This window comes from Aotus nancymaae, unplaced genomic scaffold (genome assembly GCF_030222135.1).
Source record: "Aotus nancymaae isolate 86718 unplaced genomic scaffold, 86718_ANA_hifiasm-v0.15.2.pri h1tg000108l, whole genome shotgun sequence".
NCBI classification, from domain to species: domain Eukaryota; kingdom Metazoa; phylum Chordata; class Mammalia; order Primates; family Aotidae; genus Aotus; species Aotus nancymaae.
The window spans coordinates 2,015,493-2,039,957 of record NW_026988523.1 but is presented as its reverse complement, the minus strand read 5'-3'; the positions used below and the strand labels follow the sequence as shown (position 1 = coordinate 2,039,957).

Here is a 24,465-nt window from a genome sequence, read left to right as displayed (position 1 = left end):
CTCAGCAAACAACAAGCTAAATGTATCCCAGAATGATACAGGACTTACATTTCTCATTAAAGTTCTTCAATTGAGGACAATATTTTGTTAATATTCTTCAGTTCAAATCAAAATCTGAAGATATCATAAAAGGTATGTTGAAAATAAAAATGCAAATTCTCTTCATAAAATGCAGCTAATTTCATAAAGCAAAAAGATTCTAATATACATTTTCAAAACTAACGATACATAACATTAACACGAGTGCGTTTATTGGTAGAATACACAGCAGCTAATGACATTCCATTACCTGTTCTCTTTCACTGGTAGCCACCACTTGATGTCTCCTGTGATTAGGCAGGGATTCAGTCAATTGGTCAACCGTACTAGCTAAAATCATCTTCTGGGGACAGCACCATATTTTTTGTAATAGGGAATAATAAAATAACTGGTTTCTGACACTCAAGCACTTCACAACTTATTGAGTGAAAATAAAGGGACACCCATGAGCAACAAGAGATAACCTATAAATACGAAACTGCCTCCAGTCAAATGTGTTCTACACATGATTATTACTAATGAACACAAACACAATAAACAACTGTCCAGTTCTTCCACAGGCCTGTATGGTGGTAACACTGCCCCCATCTTACACTTGAGGAAGTAGGCATCCAAAGCTTGTGACCTGCCCAAGTTTACATAGCTATATGAAATAGCACTATGACTTAAACTCAAGGCTTCTGACTCCCAGATCCAAGCTCTTTCTAGTACCATGCAGGAGGCAAATGTCAGATTTTCCAAAAAAGTAGATACTTAGTCCTTCCAAGTTCCCTCCAAAATGAGATTTTATAGACTCGCTCTGTTAAGGCAGGTTTGGTTACACGTCTTGGACTAGGCAATCTATAATGTGTCTTCCAATTTGAAAAGTACGTAATCCTCTCTAATCTGTATTTATGAGCACCATCAATTCAGCCATAACTCAGCCATTATGACCGAACTGTTTTATCAAGCAACTAATCAGGGCAATGAAGAAACAAACGGTGATTTATTTAACTGAACAATTTAAGCACAATGGTTAAACTGCTCAAGAGTGGAAAAAGAGCCAACGTCTTAGCCAAGCTTAATATTACCTCATTGCTTCAGTGTTACTATGTTTAACACACTGAATCCCTATTTATAAATGGGTCTATCCCCTCATTAAAACTGCACTTTGGCTATTAGAGTTTTTAATAAAATTTATTTTGATGACATTTATTAGTCTCTTCTGGCTTCCTTCATATCTCTGTACTCTTACATAATACCCTATTTTTTATTTTTAAAATTTTTATTAAGTTACTGATTGTGTTATTACTGCTATTATTTGAGGATCACATACATTAAATGTCCACAGAATTCTCCACTTTTTTATGAATCTGGAGGCGGGAAGGGGTAGGAAGGGCCGAGACGACCAACGAGAACCAGTGTGATTGGAGGCTCCCTTCAAAAGAACCAAAACAAGGGCTGGGTGCGGTGGCTCACGCCTGTAATCCCAGCACTTTGGGAGGCTACTGCAGGAGGATCATGTATTCAAGAGATCAAGACCATCCTGACCAACATAGTAAAACCCTGTCTCTACTACAAATACAAAAATTAGCTGGGCATGGTGATGTGCACCTATAGTCCCAGCTACTTGGGAGGCTAAGGCAGGAAAATCACTTGAGCCTGGGAAGCAGAGGTTACAGTGAGCCAAGAACTGTCATTGCACTCCAGCCTGGTGACAGAGTGAAACTGTCTCAAAAAACAAAAAGCAAACCAAAGCAGCATGTAAATCCAGCACCAGCAATCAAGATATCCAAGTTCTGTCATCAGGACTAATTAGGCAGCTGGCATGATCCACGGAGAGAAAGGAAGAGCAGTGTGATACAGTGGCTCACCTGACAGCCACATGGGCATGGGAAACCCCAACCCTCAGCCAAAGGAGACAGTGAGCACGCTACCCAGCCTGGGAAACTGGTTTTTCCATGGAACTGTGCAACCCACAGATTGGAAGACCCCACTGTGAGCCCATGCCACTGGGGCCTAGGGTACAAACTACCAAGCCATGTAGATTCTCAACAGCCACTCAGCTAGAATCTGCTGAAACCTGCTGAGGTGGTGGGGGAGCAGTCGCCTGTTGTCTAAGCTGTCTGCGCTCCTGGGGGAGAGGTGGCAGCCAACACTGGGACTGCTAGCTGCCTGACACACCAAGCTCCTAGGGCAGGGGAAGGGTGACAGCCATCTCTACAGCTCCAGGCTGTGCTTTTCTTCTTCTGGAGCCAGGGAAGCGGGACGACTTGGTCCCGAGACCTGTCCTCACAGCCCAACACACCGGCTATGGCAGACTGAAGCCAGAGTGCCTCTTCAGTCCTGACCTTGACCCATCCTTCACTAGGTGGGGCCTCCCTGCAGGAACTCAAACAACTCCAGCCAGGAGTTCAGGGACAGAGCTCTGATCTCCCTGGGCTTGAGCCCCTAGGGGGAGGGGTGGTCATAGTCTCCATAGACCAGCAGACATAGCCTTTCCTCCTGCTAGTTCTGAGGAGTCTGGGCAGCCCAGAAAAGTGGGTTTCCTCCCAGCACAGCACACCCGCTCCACCAAGAGATAGCCAAAGTGCTTCCTTAAATGGGTCCTGCTCCCTGTAACACCCAACTGAGTGAGAATGTACCAAGCAAATGGAAAGCAAAGAAAAAAAGCAAGGGTTGCAATTCTAGTTTCTGACAAAACAGACTTTAAACTAACAAAGATCAAAAAAGACAAAGAAAGGCATTGCATAGTGGTAAAGGGATCACTGCAACAAGAAGAGCTAACTATCCTAAATATATATACACCCAATACAGGAGCACCGAGATTCATAAAACAAGTTCTTAGAGACCTACGAGGAGACTTAGACTTTCACATAATAATAGTGGGAGACTTCAACACTCCACTATCAATATTAGACAGATCAACTAGACAGAAAATTAACAAGCATATTCAGGACTTGAAGTCAGCTCTGGATCAATAGACCTAATAGACATCTACAGAACTCTCCACCACAAATCAACAAAATATACATTCTTCTCAGTGCCACATGGCACTTATTCTAAAATCAACCACATAAATGAAAGTAGAACACTCCTCTGCAAATCCAAAAAAACTGAAATCATAACAGTCTCTCAAACCACAATGCAATCAAATTGGAACTCAGGATTAAGAAACTCACTAAAAACCACACAACTCCGTGGAAATTGAACAACCTGCTCCTGAATGACTCCTGGGTAAATAATGAAATTAGGCCAGAAATCAAGAATTTATTTGAAAACAATGACAATAGACAACATATCAGCATCACTGGGCACAGCTAAAGCAGTGTTAAGAGGGAAATTTACAGCACTGAATGCCCACATTAGAAAGCTAGAAAGATCTCAAAATGACACCCTGACATCACAATTAAAAGAATTAGAGAAGCAAGAGCAAACAAATCTAAAAGCTAGCAGAAGACAAAAAATAACTAAGATCGGAGCAGAACTGAAGGAGATAGAGACCAAAAAAACCCTTCAAAAAAATCAATGAATCCAGGAGTTGGTTTTTTGGGGAAAAAAAAAAAAAAAAAAAAAAAAAAACACTAACTAGACTAATAAAGAAGAAAAGAGAGAAGAATCAAATAGACACAATAAAAAATGATAAAGGGGGTATCACCACTGACCCCACAAAATACAAACTATCATCAGAGAATATTATAAACACCTCTATGCAAATAAACTAGAAAATCTAGAAGAAATTGATAAATTCCTGGACACATACAGTCTCCTAAGACTAAACCAGGAAGAAGTCAAATCCAAGATTAGACAAATAAGTTCTGAAGCCGAGGCAGTAATTAATAGCCTACCGACCAAAAAAAGCCCAGGACCAGATGGATTCATAGCCAGATCCTACCAGAGATACACAGAGGAGCTGGTGCAACTCCTTCTGAAACTATTCCAAACAAGAGAAAAGGAGGGACTCCTCCCTAACTCATTTTATGAGGCCAGCATCATCCTGATACCAAACCTGACAGAGACACAACAAAGAAAGAAAACGTTAGGCCAGTATCCCTGATGAACATCCATGCAAAAATCCTCAGTAATATACTGGCAAACCGAATGCAACAGCACATCAAAAAGCTTTTCTACCATGATCAAGTTGACTTCATCTCTAAGATGCAAGGGTGGTTCAACATAAGCAAATCAATAAACGTAATCCATCACATAAACAGAACAAATGACAAAAAACACATAATTATCTCAATAGATACAGAAAAGGCATTCAATAAAATTCAACATCCCTTCATGTTAAAAACTCTCCATAAACTAAGTATTGATGAAACATATCCCAAAATAATAAGAGCTATTTATGACAAACCCACAGAATGGGCAAAAGCCAGAAGCATTCCCTTTGAAAACTGGCCCAAGACAAGGATGCTCTCTCCAACCACTCCTATTCAACATAGTATTGGAGTTCTGGCTGAGGAAATCAAGCAAGAGAAAGAAATAAAGGGTATTCAAATAGAAATAGAGAAAGTCAAATTGTCTGTGTTTGCAGATGACATGATTCTATATGTCAAAAACCCCATTATCTCAGCCCAAAAATTCCTTAAGCTGATAAGCAACTTCAGCAAAGTCTCAGGATACAAAATCAGTGTGCAAAAATCACAAGCATTCCTATACTCCAACAATAGAAAAGCACTCTCATTCACAATTGCTACAAAGAGAATAAAATACCTTGGAATACATCAAACAAGAGACACGAAGGACCCCTTCAAGGAGAACTACAAACCACCACTCAAGGAAATAAGAGAGGACAAAAACAAATGGAGAAACATTTCATCCTCATGGATAGGAAGAATCAATATCATAAAAATGGCCATACTGCCAAACGTAATTTATAGGTTAAATGCTATTCCCATCAAACTACCATTGGCATTCTTCACAGAATTAGAAAAAATAAATAAATTTCATAGGGAATCAAAAAAGAGCCAGAACCCATATAATGAAGACAATCCTAAGCAAAAAGAACAAAGCTGGAGGCATCATGCTACCTGACTTCAAACTATACTACAAGGATACAGTGACCAAAACAGCATGGTACTGGTACCAAAACAGACATATAGACCGATGTAACTAAACAGAGACCTCAGAAATAATGGCACACCTCGGCAACCATCTAACCTTCTACAAACCTGACAAAAACAAGCAATGGAGAAAGGATTCCCTATTTAATAAATGGTGCTGGGAAAGCTGGCTAGCCATATGCAGAACACTGAAACTAGAATCCTTCCTTACACCTTATACAAAAATTAACTCAAGATGGATTAAAGACTTCAGTGTGAAACCCAAAATCATTAAAAACTCTAGAAGAAAACCTAGGCAATACCACTCAGCACATAGGCATGGGCAAAGATTTCATGACAAAAATACCAAAAGCAATTGCAACAAAACCTAAAATTGACAAATGGGATCTAATTAAACCAAACAGCATGTGCACAGCAAAAGAAACTATCATCAGAGTGAATAGGCAACCTTCAGAATGGGAGATCATTTTTGCAATCTACTGTCCGACAAGGGTCTAATATCCAGAATCTACAAGGGACCTAAACAAATTTACAAGAAAAAAATAAACAATCCCATCCAAAAGTGGGCAAAGTATATGAACAGACACTTCTCAAAAGAAGACATTTATGCAGCCAACAAACATATAGAAAAAAGCTCAACATCACTGATTATTAGAGAAATGCAAATCAAAACCACAATGAGATACTGTCTTATGCCAGTCAGAATAGTGATTATTAAAAAGTCAAGAACCACTAGTTGCTGGCGAGGCTGTGGAGAAATAGGAATGCATTTACACTGTTGGTAGGAATGTAAATTAGTTCAACCATTGTGGAAGACAGTGTGGCGATTCCTAAAGGATGTAGAACCAGAAATATCATTTGACCCAACAATCCCATTACTGAATGTGTACCCAAAGGAATATAAATCATTTTACTATAAAGACACATGCATGTGTATGTGTATTGCAGCACTATTTACAATAGCAAAGACATGAAACCAACTGAAATGCCCATCAATGATAGACTGGATAAAGAACATGTGGTATGTATACACCATGGAATACTATGCAGCCATAAAAAAGAATGAGATCATGTCCTTTGTAGGGACATGGATAAAGCTGGAAGCCATCATTCCCAGCAAACTAACACAGAAACAGAAAATCAAACACCGCATGTTCTCGCTCATAGTGGGAGTTGAACAGTAGGAACACATGGACACAAAATGGGGAACAACACACTGGGGCCTGTCAAGGGCTTGGGGGAGACAGGAGGGAGAGCATCAGGACAAATAGTTAATGCATGTGGAGCTAAAACCTAGAAGATGGGTTGATAGATGCAGCAACCCAGCATGCCACACATATAGCTATGTAACCAACCTGCACGTTCTGTGATGTATCCTGCAGCTTAAAGTAAAGAAAAAAAAAATGGATATTTTAATGAGAGAAAAAAAAGAGAATCTTTGAAGACCCCCTTGGAGATGTTTGAGGCCAATTTTCAGCTTTCATTCAACTGCCATATGGTCAGTCTTTTTCCCCAAGGTGAATCCTGAGAAGCCAGGGACTATGGCTTGCTTCCTCAAAATACTATCAATGGGAATATCTTTTAAGGATCTCAACAAGAGAGACCTCCTAATCGCAGCCCAGGGATTTTAGCCTCAGCTTTGCCCTCAGACCGTGTGCTGGCTCCACCCCACATGTGCCAGCTGCCTTCTGCATTGACCTGACTTCCACATCTGTGCACCTGGTGTAATTGCTAAATTCCTAGGCAAATATTTTTTTTCTGAAGGACAATATTTTAACTTAAAATGCAGATAATCTGCTTCTAACCAAGATCACAGGCCTTAGATAAATTTCATTCATCAAAGAAAATCAGGAAAGAAATTTCATTACAACGAAAGCTCTTGCTTCTAGGGGCTAAGTGTGAAACCTCATGCCTTGGACCAGGTGTGTACGGTTATAGAGGAAGTTTTGTAGGAAAATATTTCAGCAACAAGGTTGGGAAAGCGGCCACACAGCAGAGTTGGGGGGTGTGAGACGCAGAGTCAGATTACTTGTGTCTCATGCTGCCTCTGTAATGTTTAGCCTGTACAGCTTTGGGCAAGTGACTCAGTCCTCATATGGCAGAGTTTTTGTCTGTAAAATGAAGATAACTATAATAATTCCTCCGTACCACGCTGTATTCTTGTGAGCATCAGTTGAGACAGAATAAGATGTACTCTGAATACCATATGCTGATTCATTATTAGTATTAATTCTACATTCTTTCTAGCCATTTTAGGTTGCCTGAGTAAATCCTTCTTTTCAGCTCCCTAAATGCCTTCAACTTTGAGTAAGGAAGGAGTTTGAGAGCTAGTACTCACTGAGCCCCAGATCTGAGTGCCACACTCTGCTAGGAGCTACAAGGATTAACAATAAATAAAAATATGTATATCATACGATGGTCCTGACCTTAAATATCTCATAATCTAGTCAATATAGACACAAAAGAAACAAATACTGAAAAAAATTGAGCCAATGTCAATTTAAGGCTGAGTAGGTGAGATCGTTGCTGTATGGATTCACATAGAGCAGAGGTGAGTGACGGACAGTGCTGAGGTCTGGCATAGTAGGAGGGCAAGACTTTGTGAAAGAGGCACAGGAGCTTGGGCATGATGTGGGCATTTAGAGAGACGTAGCCAAGGGAAAGCTCATCCCATAATTGAGCCACTCCTGAATGGAGGCCAGAAAGGAACGACACCACAATTGAAAGGAACAAAAAGACAGAAGCCAAAGTGTTCTAAGTCTCAACACGAGGATCCCTGTCTTCCTAGAAGAAGATGGAAATGTTGGCAAATTATAAGGAAACACGTTCACTGAAGTTGACCTCAAGGATGATTAAGAAACTATAACATGCTCTGATTGACAAGCTTGGTCAAGAGAAGAGGTGGGCCCTTGGAGTGACTCCAAATACAGTGAAATACTCATGCATGTAATGCTATAAGACAAATTAGGAAAAAAAATCATACTTAAGGATTACATTTCATGTTTTCCAGTATCCACACCTTTTTTTTAAATGATGAGCATTTTGTGTGTGTGTGTGTGTGTAACACATGTAAGTTACTATACTAAGGTATAGTTTAATACAGCCACCCAATGAACTAAGTATTTTTATATGCCCATTTTGCAGATGACAAAACTGAAGGTAGAGAGCAGTGGATTAACTTGCCTACATAAGTGGCAGGATTAGGATTTTAAGTTCAATCACCTTGATAAATATTTCCTATTGTTTTAGTTTATGAGCCAATTGTTCACTCGGGTATTGAAGCGTTGCCAATATTTATGGGAATAACAGCTACAATCAGATATCTATCCATTCTGTAATTCTGTCTTCCCTGTGAATTGGGCTGTAGCCTCCATTATTTGACATTAGTGGTGGAACACTAAACATTTTAGTTGTAGAATGTAGAATATACTGTCTCGGAGGTTGATTTGAAGACCACTGCTAAGCAAATGAAAAATGTGGAAAAAGACAGAAGCAAAGATGCTTGCCCGGTGCTGAGAACACTCCTGGCGGTGAATGAATTGACTCTCTCTAGCATTTTTGTAATGCCAAGGGCTGGGATCCCAGACAGCACTAAGCAAAGGACTGCTGGGCTTTGTGAGATCTGGTCACCATTAAAGACAGCTGGTTAAAATATGGTTTTAACAATACCATCTTTTTAAAAACATTACCCTAAGTTCCAGCTGGTCACTCTGGATATTTTCCCCTCTTTTCCCACCACCAAACTGAAAATCTTTCCATGTCAAAGGAAAACCATCTAGTCCTCCCACAGCAGCCTCCTCTTCCTGAAAGTCGTGTGCAAGTGGCTTTAGCTTGAGCAGCTCTACAATAGAGATGAGGGAGTCTGGAATACATGAGGCTTTGTAAACAAAGCCTTTTCTTTCCATTTTGATCCAGACTCCACTTCTCTCCCTGGAGGTACTCAGGAATGTGTCCATAGGCCCTGCCATAATTCAGTATGGCTGAAATATTGTTCAGAAAATACATGAACTTTTTGTTGTTAATTTGTTTTTGTAAAAGTGTTTAAAGCTTTGCAGAAACTTTTTGATTTTGCTAGAAAGCACCTTTATAAATGAACAACACAGAAAATTGGGGAAATTCAGACAACGGGTCACTAAGGCAAAGTCGTCTTCTCCCAAAACAAAATTAGTGGAGATAACTAAATTATTTAAATCCTAAAAGAAAATTAGGTTCCTCACACGTCCTCATTTAGGCTTTTGTTTGTTTGTTTTTCTGTAAGCAAGGCCTTTCAGTCAAAGGAATCCCTACGAAAATGGGCCTATTAAGAAAAATTTAGCCCCTCATTCAACTAGATAGAAATATTTAGTGCTCCAACACCTTTTGTAGATTGTATACCTGCAGTAAGGGCAGAGACTAGTGGACAAGGGTGAGTAATTGCCACAAGTGAAAACAAGCAAAAATAGAGGAAGAAAAAGATGAAAAGAGATAGTGAACATGTTTACCTGTGCTCTAAGTTAAAAGAGCTGACCAGGTGGTCACAAACCAAACTCCGTTCTGACACTGGCCTCTGAGTGGAGGGAGATGATTTGGAACTCATCAGTAACGAAATAAGAGAAAGTTCATTTCTAGAGACAAGTGGTGAATAGCTCTTGCTATAGACAAACTCCTGAGAAGTAAAGAATTCCTTAAAAGGCACAGGAAAGTAAAGAACAAAGATGATTTTTAGAGAACTGGGCCATAGCTTCTTACTCTCAGTGACACTTCAGAGGGAGAAAGCTGGTTTTTCAGAACCTTTCTGTCTTGCTGTTGGCCTCAATTGGAGCACTTTATAGAGGGCTCTGACTCAGAAGGACAAACTCTTTCCTTTGCATCCAAGGATCAGATCATTATTCATGGCCCACGCTCACTTATGCCTCCTTTCAAATTAGCAATAATAATGAACCTTTTTATCTAGGTTGTTCAGATATTTACCTCCATCCTTCCTCTCTCTTGCAAAGTTCTATCAATGCTTCGGGCCAGCTTAAAATGTGCTGTGAGAGGTATATGGTGAGCGAGAAGGAGGGAAAGGTGAAGAGGGAAAGATATTCCTTGAGAAACCCATTGCAGACTATTGGTGAGCGGAGACGGTCATGCCAAATTTAAACCTAGAAGTAAGGGATATCCCACAATATGAATTTATCTTCCAGGTTGTGGCATCAGTCTTTTTGGGACCTCTTAATAACATAAGAAGACCAACCATCCCAGTTTGCCTGGGATTATCCCAGTGTTAGCACTGGAAGTTCTGCCTCTCTAGAAAAAGTCCCAATGGAAATGGGTATGAAAGGTTAGAGTGAAAGTACAAAACCCACACTGTGGCTCAGAAAAGAAAACAGGGCTGAAAGTAACACTACTTTTTGTGTCAAATGAATGTGACACAGATTATCCACCTTCTGTGGTAGCTGTTGCTGTTGATCTTTTTCCCATGACTACTGAGGTTGGCAACCATTTTTTGCAGCTCACGATGCGTAATGAATTATCCATGGTTGCATTGCTTCGAGAGATAAGACTTAAATGTACAATTTAAGTGCAATGCAATTGTAAATGTGAACTGTCGATTTTTAACTTTCCTGTGGATTAACTACAGTGCTTTGTACTGATATACTGCTAGTTGAGTTTTTTAATATTGTGTCTATTGCGACCATGTTTTCTAAGAGTTCATATCATGAAAATAAGAATAATTGCAATACCTACAGGTGCATGACTTGGACCTCTCCAAAAAAGAAGGCTAGATGACTCTGCTACTTTAACAGTAGAAGGAAGGACACATACAACTGGACTAGAGAGGTAAGCAACCAAAAGAGAGCTACTGTACAATCTGGAGAAAAGAACTCAGGGATGGGCATGATGACGAGGCAATTATGATGAAAGCACTAACTTGGAGATTGAATCTCACAAGTCCAGGATGAACCAGGAAAGTATCAGGTCATAAGACGGCTGTGTGGCTCTCATCTTGGGTGCTCTGTCTGGCTTTCTCCCTCGTGAATTGCCCTCTCTGGAGGAAACCAGTTACCATGTTCCGAGGACTCTCATTCTCAAGGTGACTCTAAAGAGGTCCATGTGCCGGCAACCATGTGAGTGAGCTTGAAAGTGGATCCTCCCTCAGTTGAGCTCTGAAATGACTGCGGCCCTGACTGACAACTTGGCTGCTATATTATAAGAGACTGTGAATGAGTCTCTTGTAATATAAGAGCTAAACTGTGCCAGAATCCCCACCCACAGAAATTATGCGGTAGTACATGTTCATTGTTTTAAGCCACTAAGTTTGGGGTAATTGGTTACATTGCAGTAAACAACCAATACAATGGGTGTCTTTCTCTAAGTCTTCCTGCCACAGCCCACACACTTGCTGGCACTTGTAGCCTATCCTTCCCCTCTTCCCTCTTGCCACACAGAACATATGTGCCACTTGTCTGAGACTAAACATCCCTCCAGTGCTGCGAACCATCTCCTTCTGTCTATTCGGGGACCTCACCCTACCGATTAGTTATTCCTTCTCTCTTGAATTAGTGTCTTTCTCTTGTTTCTATTGTATCAACCTTGAAAGGTTATTCAAAACTTTCTCATAATAAACCATCCTCTAGTGACTTCTCTACTGTATCTCTTCCTCTTCAAAGTTGAACTTTTAAAAATAATTATCTCCATTTCCTCAGCTTCCAATTGCAGACTCCACACCACCCCTATTTGAGAGGAATCAATTTAGTCTTGCCCAAACTCCATAAACTTGACTCCAGTGCTACTGAATGCCCTCCATTGACCTCACACTCAAAATAGTAAAAACTGAAATCATTCTCCTTCACACATCTGCTATTTCTCTTGTTTCTATCTCAGGAATGGCCCCATCACTTACAGTGTCTGAAGCTTGTTGTCATTCTCTGTTTCTGCCATCCTGTGCCCACTCAAACAATCACCAAGCTAAGCCCTGTCCACCTCCTTACTATCTGATACCTCTATCATGCCCAAGACGCCAGCCATATGGAGCTATTTACAGTCCCTTGAACAAACTCTCCATCTTCTCTTGGATCTGGGGTTTTGTACCTGCTCTTCTTGTCACTCTATCCCCTTCCACAGTTAACTCCTAACATTCGAAAAGGCCTTCCCTAAGCAACCTAGACTGGGTTGGGTGCATGGCTCTGCATTCCCATAGCTTCTTGGGTTATCCTTATCACAGAACTTATTACACAGTGTGGCAAGTGTTTTGTTTTGCTTACCTGGTACATTTTGGAATGTATTTTATTCATTGCTATATTCTCAGCATCTAGGACCAGTGGCTTTCACAAAGGGCAGACACATAATAAATGTTTATTTTTGTATTTAAAAATACAAAATTAAATACAAATGTGTACAAATAAGCAATATAAGGTTATGCATTGACTTCTTAGGGCTGCCCTAACAAATTACCTCAAACTTAGTGGCTTAAAACAATAGAAATTTACCTCTCGCAGTTCTGTAGGTCTGAACTCAAGGTGTCATCAGGGCCATTTTTACTCTGAAAGACCCTAAACGAGCATCTTTCATTGATTTTTCCAGCATCTGGTGGCTCCTGGCACTCCTTGGCTTATGGTTTTAAGGCCTAAGAATAGTCCTCTGTGGCCCACAGCTTTGTCACCCCTGCGCCTGTGTTATTAGAGCAGCCCCCTTTCCTATTTCCTTAATAGCTGCTCTGCCATCATCAGCTTCTGGGTCCACAGTTCTACCCTCTGCATCGTTCTTTCTTTTCCTTGAAGGGTAGTACATATCTGAAGCTGAGTAGCTGTATCAGTTTATTGTTTGCCTATAGAATTTTGGGAATCTAATCAATGTTTTTCATTTTATCTAGTCTTTGTCTCCTTCAGTCCAAGCTGGCAGTGTTTCTACTGTGGCAACATTTCCAAAAACATCATGGGTCTCCCATGTATGTCAAGAGTATTCACTGCATTAAACAATAGAATTCTCCACTGATTCTTCTTGAGTAAGTTCATCTCTATTCCTGGCTTCTTCTGAGATGATTGATTGGATCCATGAGTGGCATGGCCAATCTCTTCGATAAAAGGTGGTCCAGCTATACCCTTGGCCTTCTCTACAGAGCACATTTTCTCAACAGTGAATTCTCTAATTTTAGCATTCTTTATAATCTGGATAGATTGGGAACTTCCCAAACAATCAAATGTTTATTATTTTTGCTTAAAATTTTCTTTTTTTCATTTTCCAATATGTTTTTCAATTACTTAACATTTTCTCCCTCAATTTATATCTTTTATTTTTCCTCTTACCACAAGCAGCAAAGAAAACAAGGTAAATATCCAACTTCATTGTTTACAAGTTCTGCTTTCCAATCAATAAGAGAACACACTTCAGGCAAGTTTTCTGCCTGTCTGTAAAAAAGATTCTTTCCTTTAGTTCCAAATAATATGCTCTGGTTTCCTTCTGACTCCTCCTTAGAAACACCTTTATATTTCTACCAATAGTCTCTTCAAAGCAATGTAGGCTTTTTCTTTCATGCTTATCAAAATTCTTCCAGCCTCTACCCCTTACGCAGTTCCAAAGTCACTTCCTTGTTTGTATATATTTGTTACAGCAGCACCTCACTTCCCAGTACGTGACGGTATAGATTTCTTTTCGTACTGGGAAGTGAGGTGCTGCTTGCTTTCTTTGTAGAAACCAATCAGATATCTACAAACAACAACAACAACAAAAACCCAGATATTATGTTAGAGAGAGAAAGAGAGAGAGATTTACACCAAGAAATTGGCTTATGTGGTCATAGGGATTGGCTAGTTCAAAATCTGTAGGGCAGCCCAGCAGGTAGGAATCCACAGAAAGAGTTTATTCTACTTCAGGAAAATCTTAGTTTTTCTCTTAAAGGCCTTTCACCTAATTGAATAAGACCTACCTGGATTATCAAGGACATCTTTAATTTTTTTTTTTTTTAAACAGTTTTCCTCTGTCACCTACACTGGAGTACAGTGGCATGATTTCAGCTCACTGCAATCTCTGCTTCCTGGGCTTGAGCGATTCTCGTGCTTCAGTCTCCCAAGTAGCTGGGATTACAGGCATGTACCACCATGCCCAGCTAATTTTTGTATTTTTAGTAGAAACTGGATTTCACCATGTTGGCCAGGCTGGTCTCAAACTCCTGGCCCCAAGTGTTCCACCTTCCTTGGTCTCTCAAAGTGCTGGGATTACAGGCATGAGCCACTATCTCCCTGGCCAACGGCAATCTTTACTTAAAGTCAATTGATTGTAGAGATTAACCACAGCTTCAAAATGACTTCATAAAAACACTTATATAAATATTTAGGTAAATAACTTGGTACCATTACTGTATGTCAGTGTTCTCCAGAGAAACCAAACTAATAGGATATATAGAGATATGTAAGAGAACATTTATTACAGGGATTTGCTTACATAGTTACAGAGGCTGAAAAGTTCCATAATCTGCTGTCTACAAACTGGAGAACCCGGAAAGTCAGTGGTGTTATTCAACCCAAGTCTGAAAGCCTGAGAATTGACAGGGAGCTGATGTGTAAGCCCCAGCTTTACTCTTCCATTACCTTTTTGTTCTATTCAGATGCTCAAAAAAGAGGATGATGTTTACCCATATTGGTGAAGGCGACCTTCTTCACTTAGTCTACTGATTCAAATGCTAATCTCTTCTGCAACATCTTGTACAGTCCTCTATATATTGACTCACAAAACTGACTTATTTTACTGTCAAATCTAATAGAAAAAAATACATTGAATCATGCATGAAGTGCACGTTTTATGATTTCATTTATAAAAGTATATAGTAAACCCCTTTGAATGAGGAAGCTAATTCAAGCCAACTAAGCTTACAAGAAATCAAGTTATAAAACCAGATATTGATGTGTTAATTTAAAATAGAACTATACTAAGTGAACTAGATGCTGCTATCCTCCTGACCATCTCTGTCTCTCTCTTTTTTTTTTTCCTGTAGAAAACCCTCTAGGAAACTGAATTTTCAAGAGGTTACTTGAGGTCTGCTCTGGGTCCCAAAGGAAAGAAAATACGGAACACAGGGCTTCAGATAAGATAGTTGCTATAACATGTGAAGGACACATACTATAAACAAGAAACAAACCGTGATGAGTAATCCATGGAGATTTTGTAGTTGATTTTATCTATAATGAAACTTTGCCTATCCTAACTGGTAAAATGACATTGCATATTTTACTTGTGATATTTAGGTATGTCTCACGGCAATTTTATTTAATTTTTCAAAGTTTTTGGCAAACACTTTACTGTTGCTTATCTCCAACACAATGACCCATGAAGTTATAAATAAACAAATTCTCTATATATAGAATAAAGCTTCGTACTTATTAAGCTAAATGATACTTACCCAGTTAACCCTAGCTCTGTATATATACCCTGAACGGCCACTAAAGACCCATTATTTCAAACACTTCTATCTGATAATTATTGCTAAATATTTTGAAAATTTCATACAGAGCTTTATTTATCATATTCTTCTATCAAAGACCTAAGAATGGGCTGAGATTGTACCCAGTAGTGTTTTCTTTGTCTATTTTTTTTGTTAGAGAACTCTACAAAAGGGTTTAGATTAGTTCTTCCTATTTCCTACATAACATAGTTCTCCTTCCCCTCTAGTCCTCAGACTTGTCCATCTACCCAGGCCCTTTAACATTACAGAAGGTATCCCACATCTGATCATATCAAGATTCAGCTTCCCATGAAGGAAAACTCTATGTGCTTGGAGAGAAAAAAGATAACTTGAATCTCTTTTTCGCTTCCTCTTTCTCTACTGGAAGTTCAGCAACACCTTCTTGTTCTCTTCTGTCTCTGTTTGTGGAAGAAAATGGAATTGGGAAGGCACTTTGAAAGGAACTTTCATGTCAAAGACTCTGACTTGCTGGGATTAAGTCAGGCTTCGTGAACATACAAAGGCAGGATATGCAGACATTTTGGATAAAGTACTTGAGACCTGTAGGTACTGTAGACACGTTATATCTCATTTTTAGAGACTGGAAATTCATAAGTCCATAGATATAATCAAGATATACATTATCTTCAATGCATAATTTTCAGTGTGATTGTATTCAAAATCACAATTATAGAAAAGGAATTGTCTGCTGCTTCTAACTTCTTGCTTTTCTTTGATAAGTTCCTTTGAGGACACTTACTTAGAAGCTCCAAAAATTAAAGCTATAAATAGCAATCAGTCACTGCAGAAGAGAGCACTACTCAGCTTAAGGCATTGGGAATGTTGCCACCACATCACCAAGTCCTTCCCCTCAGTGTCTTTGGTTAGCATCTAGCCAATATTGGCAGCATGCAAGAAGAGCATCCCCTCCTTTGTCCTATTACCATCCTGTGGCCTTTAAGAGATGTATTGAGAGTTATTTAAAACTTTTACAAGGGATTTATGTACTGAACACTGCTGTTTCATGACACATAGTGTTAGAATGGGCTGAGGATCCAGAAAATCTTACAAGCGAACTTTACAATTATTAGTGTCTTAACCAAAGAGAAATCTGTTCCATGGTATCCCTGACAAGAAATATGTTAAAGGAATGAGGTCTTATACACAGTAGTTAATTGCTGTGATGGCTGTCATTTATTGAGTACTTATTATAAACCAGGGAATGTGTCCTCATCAAAATCCTATGAGAAAAGTAAGTTTAGTTTCTCTATTTTACAAATAAGGGCCTTGAGGATTAGAAGCACTAAGTAACTTACCAGATATCTCAGAATACTTGAAACTAACTCTGGCATTTTCCAAATTTCATTTTTCAAATATCATGTAAATTTCTAATTTACAATGCTTCTAACAGGTAACCATTAAAGATTATGAAGTAGGGGGTGACATAATGAGCCTTTTAAGAAGATGGTTTTAATAGCATAGAAATAAGAGTTTATAAAAAGTTAGAGGAAGTCCTAATGTCAAAAGGGAGAAGAAACAGAATGAAAGCAGTATATCAAAGTCTAGATAATAAATGAAATGGAAAATAAGATTCTCAGAGGCCAGGCGTGGTGGCTCACACCTGTAATCCCAGCACTGTGGTGGTTCACACCTGTAATCTCAGCCTTGGGGAGGCGGAGACAGGTGGATTGCTTAAGCCCAGGAGTTCGAGACCACTCTGGGCAACATAGGGAGATGCTGTCTCAAAAGAAAAAAAAAAAAGACAAAAGGAAAAGAAGATTTTCACAAAATCTTAAGATTAGAGTTTAACAATAATTAAAGGGAAATATAACTTAAACATATATAATTTGTTTTGATAATTCTTATGCCTTATTTCCCTTTAAACTCATTCCCCTACCTGATGTAAATAGAAATACCTGACATATTTATCCTTAAAGAAGATTCTGTGCTTTTTAGGATAGGAGCTGTATCTTATCAATCTTGCTCATCATTGTAAAGTCAATATCTGGCATATACCTAAATGAGATAGACATTAAAATATAGTTAGCTGACAAATGATTCAAAGAGTGGGCATTTAGTTCTCTATTGTTCTTCAGTTGTCTTATTTTTATGAACTTAATTGACACATAATTATTGTAAATATTTATGGGGTAAAAAGTGATGTTTTCATACATGTATACCATGTGTAATGAGCAAACTAGGGTAATTAGCATATTTTCCACCTTAGACATTTCTACTTCTTTATGGTGAAAACATCGAAATCCTCTCCTTGCTATTTTGAAATAGACAATATATTATTGTAACTATTGCCACCCTACTGTGCAACAGAATGCCAGAACTAATTCCTTTTACCTAACTGTACTTTGTACCTGTTGAACAACCTCTCTTTATCCTCCCTACTCCCGCTTTCTCCCTAGCCTCTGGTGACCACTAGTCTACTTTTAAGTTTTGTGAGATCAACTTTTTAGGATTCCACATGCAAGTGAGATTATGCAGTATTTGTCTTTTTTTTTTTGCACCTGGCTTATTTCACTTAACATAATGCTTTCCAGGCTAATCTATATTGCTGCAAATAATGGGATTTCATTTTTTATGGCTAAATATCATTCAGCTGTGTAAATATACCACATTTTATTTTTCCATTTATATGTTGATAAACACTTAGCTCAATTTCATACCTTGGCTATTGCAAATAGCTCTGGGAGTGCAGGTATCTCTTTGACATACATGCATACCTCAGGGACAGTGTGAGTTCAGTTCCCGACTGCTACAATAAAACAAATATCACAATAAAGTGAGTCACATGGATTTTTTAATTCCCAGTGCATATAAAAGTTATATTTGTACTATAATGTAGTCTAACTGTGCAATTGCATTATATCTTTTAAAAATGTATATACCTAATTGAAAAATACTTTATTGCTAAAAAATGCAAACAATCATCTGACCCTTCAGAAAGTTGTCATCTTTTTGCTGATAAAGCATCTTGCCTTGATGCTGATGGCTGCTGACTGATCAGGGTGCTGATTGCTGAAGGTTAAAATGGCTGTGGTAATTTCTTAAAATAAGACAACAATTAACTTTGCCTCATCAGTTGACTCTTCCTTTCAAACAGATTTCTCTATAACATGTGATGCTGTTTGATAGCATTTTACCCACAGTAAAACTTCTTTCAAAATGCAACTAGTTACATTTTCTATGAGCAGTAATATGTTGAAAAAAATCTTTTTTTCTTAGCAGTAGGTCTCAACAATGGGCTTTGACTATTCAGTAAAACATACTGAATACATGATATGCTGTCATCCAAGCTTTGTTGTTCCAGTTACAGAGCACAGACAGAGCACATTTAGTGTAATTCTTAAGGGCCCTGGAATTTTCCGAATGGTAAATGAGTACTGGCTTCAACTTAAAGTCACAAGTAGCATTAGCCCCTGACAAGAGTGCCCCACTGTCCTTTGAAGCTTTGAAGCCAGGAATTGACTTCTCTCTAGCTATAAAAGTCTTAGATGGCGTCTTCTTGTAAAATAAGGATCCAGTATTTTATCTACATTGAAATTGTGTTGTCTAGTATAACCAGCTTCATCAGTGATCTTAGCGAGATCTCCTGGATAACTTGCTGCAGCTTCTACATCAGCACCTGCTGCTTCATTTTGCACTTTTATGCTATAGAGATGGTTGCTTTCCTTCAGCCTCATGAATCAATCTCTGCTAGGTTCAAACTTTTCTTCTGCAGCTGTCTTACCTCTCTCAGCCTTCATAGAATTGAAGAAAGTTAGGGCCTTGCTCTTGATTAGGCTTTGGCTTAAGGGAATGTTGTGACTGGTTTAACCTTCTATCCAGGTCTCTAAAACTTTCTCCGTATCAGCAATAAGACTGTTTTGCTTTGTCATTATTCATGTGTTCACTGGAGTAGCACTGTTAATTTCCTTCAAGAACTTTACCTGGTTATTCACAGCTTGGCTAACTTTGGTGCCAGAGGCCTAGCTTTTGGCCTAGCGCTCAGCTGCCAATATGCCTTCCTCACTAAGCTTAATCATTTCTAGCCTTCAATTTAAAGCGAAAGACATGAATCTCCTCCTTTCATTGCAACACTTAGAGGTCATTGTAAGGTTATTAATTGACCTAATTCTAATATTGTTGTGTCTTAGGATGAGGCCTGAGGAGTGGGGGAGAGGCAGGGGAAGAGCTAGTCAATGGAGCAGTCAGAATACACACAACAATTAAGGATTAATTTCACTACCTTCTATGGAAGTAGTTCATGGCACCCCAAAACAATTGCAATAGTAACATCGAAGACCACTGATCACAGATCACCATAACAGATAGAATAATAATGAAAAAGTTAAAAATATCATTATGAAATATTATGAAAATGTGACTCAAAGACGTAAAGTGAGCACATGCTGTTGGAAAAATGGCCCTGATAGACTTGCTTAATGCAGGGTTACTACAAACCTTCATTCAATTTGTAAAAAACACAGTATCTGGCTGGGTATGGTGGCTCATGCCTATAATCCAAGAACTTTGGGAGGCCAAGGCAGGTGGATTACCTGAGGTCAGGAGTTCAAGACCAGCCTGGCCAACATGGTGGAACCCTGTCTCTACTAAAAATACAAAATTAGCTGGGCATAGTGGCACATGCCTATAATTCTAGCTGCTCAGGGAGGCTGAGGCAGGAGAATCACTTGAACCCGGGAGGCAGAGTTTGCAGTGAGCTGAGGTCACGCCACTGCACTCCAGCCTCGGTGAGACAGAGAGACTGCATCTCAAAAAATTAATAAATAAAATAAAAACACACAATATTTGTGAAGTGCAATAGAGTGAAGCACAATAAAATGAAGTATGCCTGTACTAACTTCTTTTTCTTTGGATATACACTCCATAGTGGGATTGCTGGATCATATGACAGTTCTATTTTCAATGTTTTGAGAAAATGTCACACTTTTTTCCATAATGGCAGCACTAATTTACATTACCAACACCAGTGTATAAGAGTTCCCCTTTTTCCACATCCTCGCCAGAATTTGTTATTTTTTGTCATTTTGGTAATAGGGACTTTAACTGGGGTGAGGTGACATCTCACTGTGGTTTTTATTTGCATTTTGCTGATGAGCGTGACATGTGATTTGCTTCAAGAAACCAAGCCTTACTCTGAGTAAATATAACCTTCACTTACATTTTTAAGGAATATTTATTATATTTTAATGTCATAACTGCCAAAATGCTTTTATGAAAATATGTTTTTAAAAATTCAGATTTGGGTCCTTCTTTGTGGAGGGCAATAAACAATGATAAAGATAAGTAGACACTGAAATTTCTCCATTCAAGCATGTGACGTCTGAGGTCCCTCCAAGAGTCAGAGGACTTTACTCTGTTCTTTTAAAACACTTGTTATCCCTCACCAGAGACAACTCTTTCTCAAATGTATGTATCAAATGATAATAAGCAATAATAAATAGCTCCGTTCAGGAAAATCATTCACAAACTAGAAAACTGTATTCAGGGAATATATTCTTTTGATACTGGGTCAGTGTTGCCATCTCAGTTTTAAGAAAATAAATATGGAGGGCATAGTTTTTCCCCATGATACATGATGCATGTGCTATGCATAGTGAATCAGCATGGTTAACTTCATTTATGAAGTACGGCAATTGTTTTTCATGATGTTAGCATCTACTGTTTGGAAATAGCGATTGGATAAATGCAAACTCTCAAGAGAGAAGTCAGCTGAAGCTTCTGAAATCAGTAATAAGTTATGAGTCACTCAATTCATCTCTAAATAATAGCCTTAATGTCACCGATTGCTGTGATATTGTATAAACCGAGGATGAAGAGTAGAAAATTATTCCTTGGCTATGACATAAAATATTACAGACCCCAGGATTCTTTATAGGAACTGATGGCTTTGGGAACTTAGTGCCCTAAGAAGTAAGTAAATGACTCTCTAGTAATCTTTCCACTGGTAGATCAACTATAGAAGACATTGTAAAACTCTATTTGTTCAACTAGAAAACATTTGACCTTATTCGCATGAATTGTTTATTCTGTTGCCCTCATATTTTAAAGGAAATGTTTTCTTTTCTACAACCCATTAAACTAACTAGCAAACTTAGTAATGGAGCAATACAAAAATCACCTCAACAGAGAGCAAAGTATGATATTATGCAGGAATTGCCTTTCCAAAGCCCTTACCTGATTCATATGAGTATAGAGGAAGTCATCACATAAGCACAGGGTCATCACACTCCCCACATCAGCACTAGGTCATCATCTCACTCCCCACGTCAGCACTAGGTCATCTCCCCACAAAACTAGGTCATCACACTCCCCATGTAAGCACAGAGTCAGCGCACATCTTTATCCCTGAACCTGAACCTGTGATTTTGACCTTATTATAGAAAAAACACCTTTGCAGATGAAATTAATTATGCATCTTTAAGTGAGATCATCCAGATTACCTGTGTGGCTCCTTAATCCAAAGATAAGTATTCTTAAAAGAGACACACAGAAGGATACAGACACAGATAAGAGGGAAGAAGGATATGCGAATATGGAAGCAGGTGTTGGGGTCATGCAGCCATAAGTCAAGGAACACTTGGAGGTGCCTACACTATACCTTTCTTGTATGCTTACCTGCAAGAAAGGATTTTCCCCTAGAGCCTTCAAAGGAAGCACAGCCTTGATGATCCCTCAGTATCAGACATCCAAGCTTCAGAACCATGAGAAAATAAATTTCTGTTGTTTCAAACCTTCAAATTTGTGATTATTTGTTATGTCAGGTCTGGGAAGTCCATACAGGGGTAAAAGTTACTTTTTTATTTCATAGAGCTTTGCATGAAGATAAGTCACATCCAAACTTGATATAAATGCCATCTAATATAGAGACTGCCTGGCATCATCCAGAGCCTGTAGAATTTCAGCTTCCTGATATGACTAAGTAGAATGTTTGGTCTCCCACGGGAGAGTACCTTACCTGTGAGAGAGAGAATGGGCCAAATGTTTGGTAGTGAAAAGAGTGCACTGTGATGATGGTCGTTTGTGCTGTTTACCAAGTATTTCTTGTGCTCCAATCTTCAGGCACATGGCAGGATTTCATTACTTTTCTCCCTTCTACTTGAATTGAGCCATTTAAATAGTTCTGGCCAATTAGGTGAGAGCAAAAGTGACATCTGTCATTTAACTGTAGGGCACTCCATAAAAGTAGAGGCTTAATCTGTTTTGTTCATTGTTGTATTCTCAGAACCTGTAACAAAAGCAGTTGTGTTTAGTAAACTTTCATTGCACTGATATTTGCCAAGTGTCTTGACCTTTACTGACATGTTCATCAAGTTTCTCCTTTTGATTAACCTTGTAGTTTGGGGTAGAGAATCGTAGTAACTGCACAAAATTCAACTTTGTAAGAATAGAAGCACTAATTTGAGTTTTTCCATCTTCAATTGGTAACTGCAGTGCCTGTCTTTATTTAAAATTTTGACGACTTTTTTTCATTATAGATTTTTGCATTAATCTTAATTTTTAAAAATAGAACATTACAATTTTCTTATTTGAGGTTTTTGGTGTTCCCTTAACTTTTACACCCAAGGCAAGTGTCTCACTCACCTCACCCTAGTCCTAGTCCTGGAATAGCTACAATTTACATATATTTTCACTTTGTTATAACCAAACCTCCAATATCCAATGAAGGTTGGGAACAGGCAGGACAATATTAATGTGAAAGTGGTTATCTGTTTACATTCCTTGTAAAGCACTCATGAGTTATCCCATGCAACCTCAAAACAAGATCCATTCTTAAAAACAGGCAAAGTATATGGATAACCTCTGTCATTTCTCTCTGCTCCAGGATGGCTGGCCCCTGAAACACAATGTGGACTCTATTAAAATGTGATGGGTAGCACTATAAATTGGTTTCCTTAAAATTTAGGATGCTTAAGAATTACCTAGGAAGATGATTTAAAATGCAAGAATATAGCCTACACCATCACCACTACCACAAAAACTCACCCAACCACCACTCCCACAATCATAATTTCATCTATTTAGAATAAGATACGGGAATTTGCAGAAACCCAAAGGCTTCTTGTGCAGGTAATCTAGCTGTTATGACTTGAGGAAGGTTGTAAGCTCTTTTCTGCTGCCATCTTAACCATTTATTAATGCTAATGAGAATAAATTGGCAGTCCTGATATTGAAAATGATTGGCAGCTGCTTATAATAGATAAACTTTAAAGTACTCGTAGTTTGAAACAACATCAATTATTTCTAAAGCACCAATGTCCATTCATCAATAGGAGAATGGATTGTGGGCTTACTCAAAACAGCCACTGAGGAACTGGTGTTGTTGGAGCCTCTTAGCTTGCTGCAAGAGCATACATCCAGGGAATGGACCATCAAGGAAAGACAGTGAAGGATTACATGGCTTTGGGTGGGCCAGGCCTACAAATGACAGACTTTGCTTCCACCCACATTCCATTAAACACATAGCTGCACCCAGTTTTAAAGGGGCTGAGAAATATAGCCCCCTGGTTGGGTAGCTGCTTTCCAGCAAAGATTCTTTGCTATGGAGAAGGGAGTCCAAATTATTGGTAGGTAGCTAGTTGTATCTGTTAATTATAAGCATCTATACAGGAGAATAATGGCCAGGCTTTGGACATGATGAATGGGACAACACTGAGGCAAAGGTAAGGACCCAAAGTGAAAAACTGGTCTCAGGGACAAACATCTACTAATTGTCAATTTATCCAGGAATAGCTTTATGGCTACAGGTTACATCCAAGGCTATCACATTAGCTTTCTTTTAGGCCATGTGGAAATGTGGAATACTTTGCAATTGATATATGATTCACAGCATCTTCAATCTCATAGCTGGATGGGAACTTAAAGTAAGATAGCTCCAGTGGTTAGAGTGTTATTGTTATTCAATTAATGAGTCATTTGAAGTCTGTGTTTGCTAAAAAAAAAAATGCCTCCCCCCCAGAAAAT

General features: G+C 38.8%; 1 long non-coding RNA gene across 1 annotated transcript in view; it reads left to right on the top strand.

The window, feature by feature from the left end:
* The window catches only part of LOC105711766 (uncharacterized), a 157,034-nt gene that overhangs the window by 7,782 nt on the left and 124,787 nt on the right, over window positions 1–24,465 (top strand). The window contains exon 2 of the long non-coding RNA XR_001106143.3: window positions 10,799–10,889. This is a non-coding gene — a long non-coding RNA (uncharacterized LOC105711766). The remainder of the gene's footprint in view (window positions 1–10,798; window positions 10,890–24,465) is intronic.